Source organism: Pan troglodytes, chromosome 2 (genome assembly GCF_028858775.2).
Source record: "Pan troglodytes isolate AG18354 chromosome 2, NHGRI_mPanTro3-v2.0_pri, whole genome shotgun sequence".
Classification (NCBI taxonomy): domain Eukaryota; kingdom Metazoa; phylum Chordata; class Mammalia; order Primates; family Hominidae; genus Pan; species Pan troglodytes.
Genome location: NC_086015.1, coordinates 114,142,341 through 114,155,415, shown reverse-complemented (window position 1 = coordinate 114,155,415; position 13,075 = coordinate 114,142,341). Strand labels below are relative to the sequence as shown.

General features: G+C 35.4%; 1 protein-coding gene across 4 annotated transcripts in view; it reads left to right on the top strand.

The window, feature by feature from the left end:
- The window catches only part of LOC460575 (uncharacterized), a 510,143-nt gene that overhangs the window by 259,462 nt on the left and 237,606 nt on the right, over positions 1 to 13,075 (top strand). For 2 of the 4 annotated variants that reach the window (XR_010155698.1, XR_010155699.1), the window contains exon 6: positions 412 to 855. The exons of the other annotated variants lie outside the window; for them this stretch is intronic. The gene's annotated coding sequence lies outside the window, so the exon portion shown is untranslated. Of the gene's footprint in view, positions 1 to 411; positions 856 to 13,075 lie in introns of those variants that run through there. 4 annotated transcript variants of the gene reach the window in all.

Here is a 13,075-nt window from a genome sequence, read left to right as displayed (position 1 = left end):
TAAAGTAATATCTAGATCTAGCTGGTAATTCTTAAGTGCTTCTTTGTTCATAAAAAGTTATTTTTTCTTTGAAAATATTAGCAAATATCAAAATAAAAGATACAGGAGTTTGAGGCTAGAAGCCACTACACTCCAATCTGAGTGACAGAGTGAGACTCCAACAAAAAACATGTATACATTATAGTTTTAAAAGATCAAAAACTACCTATTGGGTACCATCCTCACTATCTGGGTGACAAAACTGTTTGTACACCAAACCCCAGTGACACACAATTTACCCATGTAACCCTGAACCTAAAAGTCAAAAAATAAAAATAATTTTTAAACATTAAAATTTAAAAAAATTACTATTCCACAACAGAGTGGTCATGTGTTGGTGTCTTAATTATGTCTTTTATTTTCTGTATTCAGGTGCTTTGACATCTGGGGCCTTAGAAGGACCGCTTCTCCCAGGGCTAGCCAATTCACAGAGATAGTAAACAACTGGCCTGTGAGTGCACTTTTCAAATACAAACCAGCCAACCTACAGCCCACACTCCAACTACCTTTACAGGTTTCTCACACTCCAAGTCACTATTCATCTGCCTTAATTACTCAAGGGCCAGATACCAGACAACTATGGGCAGTCCCTATGCCCTAAAGCCCACTGAAATCCAAAGTAGCCAATCCTAAGTCTGCCTACTCATCTCACTCCTTATTTCTCATGAAAACTGCAATAAAGGGTTTTGTCCACGGTTCTTCCCTCTCCCTCTGCCTCCTGATCAACCCTGGTGTTTCCCTGTGGCCTCTTGTGGCATGGTGTGCCCCCTCCTCTTGGAAACTGTGAGTAATAAATTATGTTTTCAATGGCAGCCATTTCCTGATCTGTTGGTCTTATTATTCTTCAAATTTATATTAATACACTACATTTTACAACAGTAGGTAATGTAAAAAAAGTGGCATCATGCTTCCAGTCTCTGGAAACATGTGTCCTCCATCGAGTACTTTGTCCTTCTCTTTCTACTCATTCTGGTGTCTGAGCTGATTATTATGTTTCTTTCTGGGTCCAAATTTCTTCAATGGTGGGGATTTTCCTAGCACCAGTCATGAAAAGAAGAGGACAAACAAAACGTGCAGTGTGTCTCTTTTATGGTGTAATCAACAGAAGACGCTCAAGAAATTTCAGAAGCCTTTGTTTGTGTCTCTAATGGTTCAAAATAGAAGAATTTAACCAGCACCAATAAAAATTGATATAAAAAACTGATCTGTGGAGGAAATTATGTGCCAGCAAGCAACATACTGGAGTAAGGATATCAAATTAGGGGTCTAATTACTCATTATGTGGCTTAAAGTGGACATCTGATTATAAAGAAAAAAAATGAGCTTGGTTTCTGAAACCAGAATAAAAGACCAGAGAGGAAAACCAGTAAGAAAAGCAGTAAGTCAGTTTTGAAGACAGGCTGCTTGGCCATGGATAAAGTGGTTCTTATGTTTGCCCTTTGTTGAGATTACCCTGGATCCAAAGAGCTGGGTGGGGCTCTGTTTATAGGAGTGGTTAGGGAACACCAGTAGGAAGACTGAGGAAAGAAAAAAAAAAGACTTATGAAGATGTGTGCGACTGATTAATATAATTAACTTGGAAGAGAACACATGTTTCAAACACAGACCTAAAATATTATCCCCCAAATTACTAGCAATGTGAACTGGACAAAAAAATTCTCTAGGCCTTAGCTGTATTATCGGGGAAAAGAAGATATAAGAACATGTTAAATATAATAACATGTTAGTCACATAGTTTTGGTCAATGCTCCCAAAGATTAAGTAAAATTAAGGAAGATAACTCATCAAACCAGGTGATACAGTTCTACATATGCAGTAGGTACTCATAAAGGTTTTCTTTCTTTTTATATTATGACACTAAGTAGCTGTATGACTTTGATCTCTGTGCCTTACTGTCTTCACTATAATTATAGAAACGACTTCAGAGTTTGTTGTGAGGATTAAATGAGGTAACACATGTAAATCTGCTTTAAAAAGTATCTTTTACAAGCATTAAATAATGTTAACTATTTTTCTTTTCTTGGAATTGCCTCAAAAAATTGTACATTCTTTCTAAAAAATCCAGTGATTATATTTAGAAGTTGTTATATCTATATAGATATTTTATAGCTTATATCTATAACACTTGAAATAAGATATTTCAAATGTTACTATAAAATAGTGTCTTACATATTTGTAAGGTCTATAAACAATTCTTAAATTGGGAGATAAAAATGCTAACACAAAGAAAGCAATGACTGAAGACATAGATCTAGTGTGATCATAGATCCCAGCTGATTCTTTACCACAAAAATGTGTCACTTGGAAGATGCAAAAATCAGGATGTCTAAAAAATAGTGTTTGGATTAATGGCCAAGTTTTTGTTATGATAAAATATTGAGAGAAAGACTGATGTGCTGATTGAGGCTTAGAATTTGGAGGCCAGAAGAATTTCTCTGAATCTCTACATCTTCCCAGAGTTCCTGTGGAGAAAGGGAGAAAGAATGAAAACACTCAAGCAGGCTTTTTGTGTTTCTCCCTCATATTAGTTTGCTTAGGGCTTCCATAATAAAGTACCACAAACCAAATGTGATGGTGAATTTCATGTGTCATCTTGATTGGGCTAAGAGATGCCCAAGTAGCTGGTAAAATATTATTTCTGGGTGTATCTGTGTGGGTATTTCTGAAAAAGATTAGCATTTAAATTGGTAAACTGAGTAAAGAAGAATGCCCTCAGCAATATGAGTGGACATCATGCAATCTGCTGAGGACTCAGAACCAAAAGGTGGAGAAATGGCAAATTCACCCTCTGCTTGAACTGCAACATCCAACTTCTCTTGCCCTCTGACATTGGTGATCCTGGTTGTCAGGCCTATGGGTTTAGACTAGAGCTAAACCACTACCTTTCCTGGGTTTCCTGCATGCAGAGAGCAGATCATGGGGCTTCTTAGCCTCCATAATCGCATGAATCAACACCTCATAATAAATCTCTATATAGTTTTGTTTATGTGATTTGTTTCTCTGAAAAACCCTGACTAATCCACCGGGCGACTTAACAGAAATGTATTATCTCACAGTTCTGGGAAGTAGGTGTTCTCAGATCAAGGTGTCTCAGGTCAAGGGTTGTTTTCTTCTGAAGGTTGTGAGAGAAAATTTGTTTCATGCTTCTTGCCTAGCTTCTAGTGATTTGGTATTCCTTGGAATTCTTTGACATTCCCTAATCTTTGGTGTTCCTTGGCTTGTGGAAGTATCTTTGTGCTGCTTCTTCAATCCGTGCCTTCATCTTCACATGTGCTCTTCCTGGGTGTATGTCTCTGTGTACAAATTTTTCCTTTTTATAAGGCAATCGATTATATTGGATTAGGGCCATCTTACTGACCTCATCTAAACTAATTGTATTTGCAATGACCCTATTTTCAAATAAGGCCACATTCTGAGGTATTAGGGGTTATGGCTTCAACATATACATTTTGGAGGGGGGACACAATTAAACTCATGTGCCCTTCTTTAGGGCAAATTAGTTGGTGGTGGTGCTGGGGGGTACCTGGAATCAGGAAATCAGGCAGGAGATAGGTATCAAGACTCCATAGCAGTAATCAAACTAATGTCAATACTTATAGAAGACACACATGCATTCTTACCTCCCTGGCTTGGTATAAGTCATCCTCTCACCTAGAAAACACTTCCCGGTTTTCCTTTTATTCACATCCTATCCTTTAAAACTGAGATCAGTTTCCACCTTCTACACTAAGTGTCCTTTGATAATACCAAACTGTTTGAATTGTTTCTACTAACTCTAAATTCTTATAGCCCTGTTAGGAGAATTAATCTGTTATGTCATGCATGCAAACCTATATCATTGAATTATATCTAATTGATGATATTCAACGATTTTGATAAAAAATGGCAAACTTATGTTTCAATAATTCAACTATTGGATTGGATTGTAATAGTTAAAATGCTGGGACTCAGAATTCAGAGTTTATGCCAAATAATAGATCTGGGATCCAGACCCTGGGCATGGCTCTTAACAGCTTATGCCTCAATTTTCTCATCTGTAATATGGGGATGATAATATTACCAATTTCATGGGGTTGCTGGAAAGATTAATGAGCTAATTTATATAAGTTTATGATGCTTTAATTGTGGTAGGATACTTTATAATTATAAGCTATTGTTGTTATTATTGTTATTTACTTGAGATTCATGTTTTATCACCACAGGATTTTAAATATTATAGAGATTATAGTAATATTTTTAGAAATAACTGATTGAATAGATCATGTGTTTTTCCTTCAGCTTTTAAACAATTTTATTGTATATATTTAAGGTGTACAACATGATGTTTAATATACAGGTAGAGAGTGAAATTGTTACTATAGTCAAGCAAATTAACATATTCATTGTCTCAGTTACTTATTTTGTGGCAAGAACATCAAATATCCACTTTTTTAAGCAAAAATCCCAAATGCAATATTTTAAAATATATTTCTCATGCAGTTTTGCTCATCCTATCTATCTGCTACTTTGTATCCTTTGACCTACATCTCCCCATTTCCTTTCCTTGTCCTACCTTTGGTAACTACTGTTTTATTTTCTATTTCTGTATTTGACTTTTTTTTTTTGGATTCCACATATATTGTGAGATCATGCAGTATTATTATTTCTGTGTCTGGCTTATTCATTTAGCATAATGCCATCCAGTTACATCCATGTTGTGGCAAATGGAAGGATCTACTTTTATTTTAAGGCTAAATAATATACCATCATATATCTATACCACAGTTTCCTTACCCACTTGTCTATTACTGGACACTTCAGTTGTTTCCATGTCTTGTATATTGTGAATAATGCTGAAATAACATGAGAGTACTGCTATTATTATGAAGTGGTGATTTCATTTCCTTTGGGTATGTACCCAGAAAAGGGATTGCTCTTTCCATAAATTTCTGTATAGAAATAATGACCTATCCGAAAAAAAAAATCAAGAAAACAATCCCATTTATGACAGCATCAAAAAATAAAAATACTTAGGAGTAAACTTAAGCAAGAAGGTGAAAGACTTACACACTGAAACCTATAAAACATTGATTAGATAAATTGAAGAAGACCCAAATAAATAAAAAGATATTCCATGTTTATATATTGGGAGAATTAATGTTGTTAAAATGTTCATACTGTATAGAGTGATATATAGATTCAGTGCAATTCCTATCAAAATTTCAATGGCATTCTTCATGGAAATAGAAGAAAAATTCTAAAATTCATATGAAACCATAAAAGACCCCCAAATAGCTGAAGCAATTCTGAGAAAGACAAAGTTAGAGGCATCACACTTCTTGATTTGAAATTATATTACAAAGCTATAGTAATAAAAACACACCTGAGCTTTCTATTCTGTTCCACTGGTGGAACAGAATGGAGAGCTCAGAGATAAACCCAAGCATATATATGGTCGATTAATTTTTGACTGGGATACCAAGAGGACAACTGAGGAAGGAATAGTCTGTCCAATAAACGGTGCTGGGAAAACTGAATTTCTATATGCAATAGAATAAAATTGGACCCCTATCTTATACCACACACAAAAATCAAGTCAAAATAGATAAAATACCATTTTTGACAGGTAGAATATAATCAAATTAAGGAGATGAAGGTAACTTTATTTTGTACTTCTTTTTAAAAATAAAGCTTGAATCCAGGAAAAGTAAAGCAAAAATACTATTTGTAATTAAAGCACTTTATTAGAATAGTTCAAACTGCCAGAAAAAAAATAGAAAAAGAAAGTTGATAACAGAATACTATGACACTTAAAAATGTATTTTGAAATCACAAACATTGAAAATATTAATTTAAAGCAATTTTTATTGGCAGCCAAATATTTCTGGAATATTTTTCCAGAAAGATTGTTAACTAAATGGAATTTTTAATTATATAATACCAGGAATTATTCCTCCCTTTGCCTGTTTTAAACAGCTCTAAAACATTCACATCTGAGAAAATTGAGTCAAAAATACACAAAAATCGAGTCAAAATGGATAAAAGACCTAAATGTAAGATCTGAAATCATAAAATACCTAGAAGAAAATATAGGGGAAAGGCTCCTTGACATTGCCAAGTTTCTCCACAATAAGTTTTTGGATACCACACCAAAAGCTCAGAATACAAAAGCAAAAATAAATAAATGGGACTATACTAAACAAAAAAGCTTCTGCATAGCAAAGAAAACAATCAATGAAATGAAAAGGCAGGCTATGAATTGGAAGAAAATATTTGCAAATCATATACCTGTTAAAATATATAAAGAACTCACAAAACTCAATAGCAGAAAAACAAATAACCGGATTAACAAATGGACAAAGGACATGAATACACATTTCTCCAAAGAAGACATGAAAATGGCTAATAGGTATATGAAAAGGTACTTATCATCATAATCATCAAGGAAATGCAAATTAAAACCACAATGAGAAATCTCCTCACACTTGTTAGAATGACTATTATCAAAAAGACAAGAGATGCTAAGTCTTGGCAAGGATGTGGAGAAAAGGAATCTTTGTACACTTTTGGTAAGAATGTAGACTAGTGCAGTTATTGTGGAAAACAGTTTTGAGGTTCCTAAAGAAATTAAAAATAGAACTACCACATGACCCAACAATCTCTCTTCTGGGCACAAGCCCAAAGATAATGCTTTCTTGATTATATTCATTCTAACACAGAGCAATATATAATCTAGATACTCAATAAATGCTTGCTAAAAATTATTAATTAATAATTCATTCCTTATATTAATAGATGTAGTCAACAAATTGTTGCTCTGCATAAATAATAAGCTCCATAATTTAATTTGGCGATTATTATTAATCTGATTTGTTTTCTTCACATGAAAATGTTCAATTTTAACTCACTTTTAAAGAATATTTAAGTTTTTCAGATTTAAATGAAAAATATGCTCTGGATTGCAGTCTAAATTAACCATCTGTCAGTTGCAGGCTCTTGGCTCTCCCTCCTTTGAGAGTCTTGCAGTTAGTTTTCAATCATCACCAAAGAAAGAAAGGCCTTAGGCCATTCACTGTAGTGCTTGTAATGACAGTCTCCTTAAGTTTGTTCATCTGGAGTGTTGCAAGATTCACTGAAGCTTAATCATAGTCTTGTCAAATGACTGTCCACTAGCCTCAAACTACCTCAAATGTTTGGTTCCCTGACTCCTTACACTAGTAAAATTCTGTCCAAGGTTGAAACTATGGAGCTGACTTGAGGAAATTTGAATTTAAGGTTGAAATCTATTATTTTACAAAAATTTCTGTGACCTTTAGAGTAGATAGGTAGGAATTAGGCTTTGGCATCTGAAGCCCAGGTCTCTCTGATCTGATCTCACTTTCTAAAACAAGCCTATTCAATGTCGGTACTGCTAAGAAATGGATTGCAATGATGGGAGTGTTACTATACATGGTTAAGAAGTATCTTAAATTCAACAAACAGAATACAACCCATCAACAACTTTTGAAGGTTTATCTGGTCCAGTGTTTTCAGTTTATACATGGGAATGCTGAGTGCAAGCTATCCCGCAAGCTGACAGAAGGAGTAAGAGGGTTGAACTAGAATTTGGGACTCTGGTGGTTTCCCTGTGACACTTTTTGGATATATCTGTTTTTCAAAGGGTTAAAATAAAAGAGTGAGACTATTGTGATGCTTAGAACTTCAACTGAAAGCGTATCTCTGAACTGGAATAACTGAAAGATTTTTAGAACTTCAACTGAAAGCATATCTCTGAACTGTAATTACTGGAAGATTTTTAGATTATTGAGATGAATGAGGCAGTGTGGAGGACAACACTGTGGTGATCTATAATCTAGAAAATATACAAAGGAAGACATTTAAAAGAGCTCTAGGGAACTCTGTAAACTCAAGCACCATAAAATGCATTCATATTATAATGAGATTAATATAAATATTTTGACAGGTAGAACATAATCAAATTAAGGAGATAAACATAACTTTATTTTGTACTCCTTTTTAAAAATAGAGCTTGAATCCAGGAAAAGTAAAACAAAAATACTCTTTGTAATTAAAGCACTTTATTAGAATAGTTCAAACTGCCAGAAAGAAACTTGTAGAAAAAGAAAGTTGACAACAAAATAGCATGGCGCTTAAAAATGTATTTTAAAATCACAAACATTGAAAATATTACTTTAAATAAATTTTTATTGGCAGCCAAATGTTATAGGAATATTTTTCCAGAAAGATTGTTAACTAAATGGAATTTTTAATTACATAATACCAGAAAATATTCCTCCTTTTGCCTGTTTTAAACTGCTCTAATACATTCACATCTGAGAAAATGGAGGGAGGCAATCCTGTCCAGGTAGCAGATGGCTGAATGGTGGGGGCATAGGCTGAGAGAGGAGTGATAGGATAGCCAGAAGAAAGGGCCTTGATCACACTTTCGGGAATAATGGTCTGACTGGGAGATAATGTCAGCTGGGAGATTTGAGAGATTTCCAAAAAGAGCCTGGTATAAAGTTTGGACAGAAGTAGATTATGTTTCTGTATATGGTTAGGGACAACGTTTTCTTTTGTAAACATTCTGAAAGCCTGTAGATGTGACTGCTAATTCGTATCTGCCTTGGGCGCATTATTTATATTATAAAAGCTCATGCTCATCAAACAAAATAAAAAAATTCAGAAAAAGTTATAAAAGAAAATTCAAAATTACTTATCTAAGTCCTCAAAAAGTACCTCCATTTACTATTTGGTGTGTTTCCTTCTCAAATACAAACTCCACTTACTATTTGGTGTGTTTCCTTCACAAATACAAATTACTGTAATTGGGAACAAAATATATAATTTTTGATATCATACTTTATGAGACTTAGCAAAAATTTCTCAAGAACTTTGTTTTAAAAGCTTGCCTCATTTTAGCATATAAGTTTATCTACATTTATTTAACTATTTAGTTTACATTCAGTATTTTTGCTGCTGTGATTAGAACTGCAGATAATCTTTGACTACATCTCTGGTGTTTTCCTTAGGATAGATTGCTAGGACTGGAATCACTGGGTGAAAGGATGTGAATATTTTTAAGGGCCTTGATAGACACAGCCTAGTTGCTTCTCCTAACAGATGATACCAATTAATTCCCTGTAGTAGCATGTAGAAGATCAGCCAATTTGGGTAATTGTAAAAGAGGAAACAATCTAACACAGATTGAGTCAGGTGTGGGCAGAGCTGTGTAGGGACCTCAAGAAAGAAAGAGGCTTGAAACAATGTTTCCAAACCCTGGCTGCCACTGACAAGAGACTTATTTTTTTTCCATAGCTTTTTATTTTGAAATAATTATAGATTCACTGGAAGTTATACAGATTACACAGAGGTACAGAGAAGACACGTGTACCCTTCACCTGGTTTCTTCCAATGGTTCTATCTTACATAATTATAGTATGATATCCAAACCAGGAATTTTACATTGGTACAAAGTATGTATATAGTTCTATGTCATTTTTCATATATATGCTGATTCCTGTAACCGTTACTGGAAAGGGGTCCTGATCCAGACCCCAAGAGAGGGTCCTCGGACCTTACACAAGAAAGAATTTGGGGCAAGTCCTTAGAATAAAGTGAAAGCAAGTTTATTAAGAAAGTAAAGGAATAAAGAATGGCTACTTTATAGGCAGAGCAGTGAAATGGACTGCGTGACTAATTATAGTTATCTCTTGATTATATGCTAAATAAGGGGTGGATTATTCATACATTTTCTGGGACAGGGGTGGGTAATATCCCTTTTTAGACCATGTAGGGTAACTTCTGAACATTGCCATGGCATCTGTAAACTGTCATGCTGCTGGTGGAATTGTCTTTTAGCATGCTAATGCATTATAATTAGCATATAATGAGCAGTAAAGATGACCAGAGGTCACTTTCATCACCATCTTGGTTTTGGTGGGTTTTGGCTGGCTTCTTTATCACAACTTGTTTTATCAACAAGGTATTTGTGACTTATACCTTGTGCCAATCTCCTATCTCATCCTGTGACTTAGAATGCCTAGCCCCCTGGGAATGCATCCCAGTAAGTCTCAGCCTTATTTGACCCAGCCCCTATTCAAGACAGAGTCACTCTGGTTCAAACTCCTCTGACATAACTACCACCAAAATCAAGATACAGAACTATTCCATCACCACAGTGATTTCCCTTGTGACCCTTTTATAGTAACTCTTCCCACTCCCCACCATCCCTAACCCCTGACAATACTAATCTCTTTTCCATTTTTATAATTTCATTACTTCAAAACTGTTATAATATATAAACAGAATCATATAATATGTGACCTTCTGAGATTGGCTTTTTTGTTTTAACTCTTCATAATATACTTGAAATCCATTCAAGTTGTTGCATGAATAGTTCATTCTTAAAATTTCTGAGTAGTATTCCTTGGTATAGATGTACCACAGTTTATTCAGTTATTGAGAGACATTTTGGTAGTTTCCAGTTTTTGGCTATTACAAATAAAACAGTTATTAACTATTATGTACAAGTTTTTGTGTGAACATAAGTGTTCACTTATTTGCAATAAATGCCCAGGAGTATACTTTCTAGGTCATATGGGAATTGTATGTTTAGTTTTCTAAGAAACTATCAAACCACTTTCCAGAATGGCTGTACCTTTCTACAATACCATTAGCAAAGTATGAGAGACACAGTTTCTCTACAGTCTGGCCAGCATTTGATATTTTCCGAATTTTTAAATTTTAGCTATTCTCATAGATGTGGAAACATCTGGGAATTTTTTTTTTTTAAGTATGTTTCTTGGGCCTCATCCCATTTTGGCCTTTGAACTTTGACCTTCAGAATCTCTGAAGAAATTGAGCATCTCTATTTTGAAAATCTCTTCAGAGGACTCTAATGTATAGCCAGGAATGAGAATCACTGAACTCCAGCAGTGGTTTTCAAAACACAGTCCCTGGACCTGCAGCATCAGCAGTACTTGGGAACTTGTTAGAAATGCAAATTCCTAGGCCCCACCCTAGACCTACTAAATCAGAAACTCTTGTGGGTGAAGTCCAGCAATCTGTGTTTTATCAAAGACCTCATGGTGCTTCTGATGCATGTTGGAGTATGAGAACCATTGACCTATAAATTAAAAACAGGAATGAACTGGTTTTGGCAGAAGACACCCTCAAATTTGAAAGGAGATGCAATCCAGAGGTGAATATGAACTTGATGGCAGTGCTACAATAAAAACTTTAGCTAAATTAAATTTAACAGAGCTTAATTGAGCAAGAACAATTCGCAGATCAGGCAGCCTCCAGAGCCAGACACTCCAACCCAGCTATGTGGTGGAAGAAGATTTATGGACAGAAAAAGGAAAGTGACATACAGAAAATGGAAGACAGGTACATAAACAGGCAGATTGGTTACAGCTTGGCATTCGTCTTATTTGAACACAGTTTCAACAGTTGGCCACATTGACCTAAACTTGGTAATTGGCACAAGAGTAGGCTACACTCTGCATACAACTCCATTTAGGTTATAGTTCATGATGTACAGAGGAACTTTTAGGCTGAAATTAAAATATGTAAGAAGGCAGCTTTAGGCTAAACTTGATTTAACAGCAGCTACTGACTTCTGGGATGGGTGATTAGGTGCCACAGAAAGCAGAGAATCCTGTCTCAGGTCTTAAGAAAAACTCAAGGGCCAACGGTCTGGGTTTAGGTAGAAGCTTTGGAAACAAATTAACAAAGACTTAGATCTCTGAGGCAGTAGCTGCTTGGACTGGCTGTGGAATATATCCAGAAAGGTATTTTTTTTTTTAGCATGGACTAAAACTGCTGTGTTTAATTTATATTTTAAAGTTGGAACAACCTGGGAGCTAAACTTGATTCAGGTGATATTTAACTGCAACTAACCTCTTCTATTCTAATGATCTTTAAGTTGTTATTCAAAAATCACAGCAGTTTTGTATAAGTACACTAATACTTGCTCAGACAGTTATGGACAAAGGTGAAGAAATTAGGGGATGACCAGAAGAAAGGGGTAAAGGGTTGCAGGAGCATGGTCTGAGGTGGAAAGTGTTAGGGACAAGCTGCCCCAGGACCAGCCCCGCCCCCCAACCCACTTGCCAATGCAGCTAACCCTTACCCTGAATACTCTGCAGCTGCATTCCTGGACCCTTATCTAGGTGCTACAGCAAGGTTACCACACTTGCTTACAGCCCTCCAGGTGGCATGGGGGACATCACCAGAAACGTGGATAAACCTAAGTTACACTGTCTTGTAAATTCCTATATTGTAAGCCAGTCACGAGATGTTATATGGTAAAGTTAACCAACAAACAACCCCAGGATCTCTCTCCCCCATATAAACCCCTTATTTTTGTAAGCTCAGGGCTGCCTCCTCTGACTATGGTGGAGCAGCTTGGCAGGTTAATAAACTTACTAGCCTGACCTTGGGTCTCTCTCATCATTTCTCTCAGCTAACCTTATAGAAAGTAAACCATTTTAAATTCTGGTCCAACAGGTGGTATCTGAATGATCTTATACAAATACATTGCATCTGTTTCTTCATCTAGGAAATGGGAATGGCTGAATCTGGCTCTTGAAAGGTAGTACTAGATCACCCAGTGGCCTTTTACTGTAAGTTTACTTTACCAAGGCTGCTGAATCACTCTATTGTCACTTGGACTATTTTGTTGCATTTATGCTGTATAACATGTTTTAGCATTGAACATGGTTTTCTTACAAAAACATGTTTGGAATGAGTCAGACAGAAAAGGATATTGACATAACATGATTATGGGTTTTTTTTTTAAACTTCATTTAGTTGCAGAGAAGGCCAGTTTTGTTTAACAATGTATCTCCAACACCTAGAACAATTCCTGTTGCATAGTATGTGCTTAATAAATATTTGATAACAACTGAATGAACAGAAGACATGCCAGCGAATGTTTCTTAGGTAACAGAGTTTGCCTTTGATCTGGTATAAATTTGAAGTTAAAATATTATTTTAAATGAAGAGATCTACTACACGTAGACCCACAGATCATTGTTGTCCCCTATGACAT